This window comes from Leucopleurus acutus, assembly GCF_964270905.1.
Source record: "Leucopleurus acutus genome assembly, chromosome: X".
Classification (NCBI taxonomy): Eukaryota; Metazoa; Chordata; class Mammalia; order Artiodactyla; family Delphinidae; genus Leucopleurus; species Leucopleurus acutus.
In genome coordinates this window covers 14,717,571-14,721,227 of record NC_139148.1, presented here as the reverse complement: position 1 = coordinate 14,721,227, position 3,657 = coordinate 14,717,571, and the positions used below count along the sequence as shown (strand labels likewise).

The 3,657-nt window shown below is 45.1% G+C and overlaps 1 pseudogene across 1 annotated transcript; it reads right to left on the bottom strand.

The window, feature by feature from the left end:
* Nucleotides 1-2,178: 2,178 nt before the first annotated feature.
* Nucleotides 2,179-2,689, bottom strand: LOC309977940 (peptidyl-prolyl cis-trans isomerase A-like; annotated as a pseudogene). Its single transcript has one exon. The product of its transcript is annotated as a peptidyl-prolyl cis-trans isomerase A-like (transcript).
* Between the last annotated feature and the right edge of the window lie 968 nt (nucleotides 2,690-3,657).

The window sequence follows — 3,657 nt, the reverse complement described above, 5'->3', positions numbered from 1 at the left end:
TTGAGAGACCAGCTGGGAGGTTGCTGCCCTAGGCCAGGAGCAAGACAACCATGGCCTAGATTAGGGCAGTGGCAGATGGCTGTGGAATGGACCCAAAACCCTCTTCAAAGAGGGATCTTCAAGACATCCCTTTGTACAGTTTCTCTAAAAAAATAATTTTAGTTTTTCAAATTGCATACGTAGAATTGTGGGCTTTGATACATCTCTCACTTGGCCATGTTGGAACGGCCTAACCACTGGACACTATTAACAGGCACCACCATACATTCAACGGCAGCTGCTAGAATGAATGGCTTAGGGCCACAGAGAATATAACCAATTCCTATAGGTAGTCGTGCAAAATTAAATCGATTTTGTGATGCCAAATGTCTTTCTCGGTTCTCCAACTGAATTCTTAGTTTCTAGAAGGCAAGGCTTGTGGTATGAGATGACCCTGGAGAGGAAGGAAGGGGTCAGCTCCTAGGGCCTTGTAAAACCCAGTAAGCACTTTTGTCTTTATCTGAAGAACAGTGGGAAACCGTGGAGGGATTCTAGGTAGGGAGTTGACAGAATCAGACATGCCTTTTTTTTCACATTAAAAAAAACCTTTTTAAACTTAAAAATTCCACTTACTCAAAGGTATAGAGAATAAGTATAAGAAACTGGCAGAAAACCATCATTCCAGTTTTAACAGCTATTACCATTTACCACACTTGATTCATCTATCCCTTTTTTCCTTCTCTCTCTCCTTTTACTTTTCATTTTCTTTTTGTTGTTTAGTTTTAATTTCATAATCATAAACTAAACTTGGCAATCCAGTTAAACTTGGAGGGGGATAAGGAAAATATGGAACTGAAAGAACTGCAGTGAGAGTGTTACCGAGCCCAGGTCCGGCTGCTCGCCGTTTGAAAGCCAATTCTCAAGAGACAAGTGTTGGTAGGAAAGGAAAGTTTGCTTTATTTCGGAGTCTGGCAACTGGGGGTGGGGGGGGGCGGGGGGTGCACACCTGTCCAAAGGCAGACTGCCCCCCTGACAATCAGGGGACAAGAGCTTTTATAGACAGAGAGAGGGGGCTACATGCAGAAACAATACAGTCAGCTCTGACAGTCATCTTGAAACTGGTCGTCAGTGGTCTGACCAGCATCATCTCGATTGTTTTAGGTACAGTGTTGTAGTTTATCTTATGACAGGGCCGAAAGTAAGCTCACCACACGAGATGAACTGTGCGGAAGCACAGCAGTAGAGGGCTGCCGCTCGCTCAGGCAAAACAGCGCCGTCTGTCCTGCTGTGGTAGCTTTTATTAAAGCATTATCTAGGTTTACACTTTAAGACTTGTTTTCTTAACATTTCAGAAATGCCAAAGCAGCAACTATGTTTTTATTGATTATACAAGCAATAATTGGCTTTCTTGAGCACCTGCCGTGCTTCGTCCTTGAGCGCAAAAGCAGCACAAAGTTCCCACCATTATTCTGATTATACTGAAGTAGCACAAGGACATTTCCTTGTGTTCCCACCATTCTGATTATACTGAGGACATCTCATGGATCAGTGCCCAAAGCACTCAATGCTTCTTTGCAGGCTCCCGGTTTGCCGGGGTGGGGTGGGGCTCAAAGCAATCAGGACTGTTTGCAGTTCTGGCTTATTCGCATGCCCCCAGTTTGCTGGGGGTGGGCTCATGGGTCACGTCTCCTTTCCATGTCCTCAGTTATTCCACTACAGTACAGTTAATCTTCAGTTCCAGTATCGGTTTGTTTCCATTTCTTTGAGGCCAGTAAGAATTGTGGCAGCTTATGTCATGGCTACAGCCTGGTGGGGGTCTTCCACCTGGTGGGGGTCTCAGTATCTATAAGGCAGCTCACAGGATACCGCTCAGAACATGATCTATAGCCCTTAAGGAGGAACTAAAGGTCCTTGACGTTGCTTAATGACTAAACTATTATTATTTGGTCTCCTTTGACGGTTTTCCTTTGTTTCTGCATTTTCTCACTTCTCTGATGAAACTTATTCTTTGGCTAAAGTTTTTCACAGACAAAAGGCAGGCTGAGGACATGGTAGGGGGCGGCAAGGACCATAGGGTCCTGCTCCTTTTCAAGAGCACAAAGATTATAGGATATTTTGAGCAGATGAGGTTGAAGGGGTGCTCTCCTGAGCTACAGAAGGAATGGTCTGGTGGTTAAGATAAAACACAAGTCAAATTTATTAGATTTGTCCACAGTCAGCAATGGTGATCTTCTTGCTGGTCTTGCAATTTCTGGACCCAGAGCACTCCATGGCTTCCACAATATTCATGTGCTCCTTCACCTTGCCAAAGACCACATGTTTGCCATCCAAGCACTCAGTCTTGGCAGTGCAGATGAAAAACTGGGAACCATTTGTGTTGGGGCCAGCATTTGCCATGGACAAGATGCCAGGACTCGTATGCTTCAGGAGGAAATTCTCATCATCAAATTTCTCCCCATAGATGGACTTGCCGCCAGTGCCATTATGGCATCTGAAGTCACCACCCTGGCACAGAAATCCCGGAATTATTCTGTGAAAATGGGAACCTTTATAACCAAATCCTTTCTCCTCAGTGCTCAAAGCATGGAAGTTCTCTTCTGTCTTTGGAAATTTGTCTGCGGCCCAAGGGCTTGCCATCGATGGCGATGTTGAAGAACACGGTGGGGTTGACCATGACTGGGCGGCGCAGGAGGCTCAGGGGCAGCAGTGTCTGCAAGGCGTCTCTCTCTCTCACTTTTTAAAATTGAAATATTTAAAAATAAATCCCATACATTATGACATTTTACCTCTGAAAACTTCAGTGTGCATATCTAATAAATAAGAACAATTTCTCGGGACCTCCCTGGTGGCACAGTGGTTAAGACTCCGCCTGCCAATGCAGGGAACATGGGTTCAAGCCCTGGTCCGGGAAGATCCCACAGGCCGCGGAGCAACTAAGCCCGTGTGCCACAGCTACTGAGCCTGCGCTCTAGAGCCTGTGCGCCACAATTACTGAAGCCCGCACACCTCGAGCCCGTGCTCCGCAACGAGAAGCCACCGCAGTGAGAAGCCCACACACCACAACAAAGAGTAGCCCCCTGTTCGCCGCAACTAGAGAAAGGCCGCACGCAGCAACGGAGACCCAACACAGCCAAAAATAAATAAATAAATAAAAGGAAACTGTCAAACTGTTTGCCAAAGTCATACATCTCCATCATTTGTATATAAGAATTTTTCAAAAAATAAACCACAATTTCTCAAGTAACCACAATACCATTATCACATCTAATAAAATTAACAATAATTCCTTAACATCATCTAATACCTACTCTATATTCCCCAATAGTCTAAAAAAATGCCTTTTGTTACCCTTGGTTTTTTGGAATTAGGATCTAAATAAGGTCCACACATTGTGTTCATTAGGCCTTTTATTATTTTTTAAAATTTATCTAATTTATTATTTTATTTTATTTATTTATTTTGGCTGCGTTGGGTCTCCGTTGCTGTGCGCGGGCTTTTCTCTGGTTGCTGCGAGCGGGGGCTACTGTTCGTTGCGGTGCGTCGGCTTCTCATTGAGGTGGCTTCTCTTATTGAGGAGCACGGGCTCTAGGCACGCGGGCTTCAGTGATTGTGGCACGTGGGCTTCAGTAGTTGTGGCTCACGGGCTCTAGAGCGCAGGTTCAGTAGTTGTGGCGCATG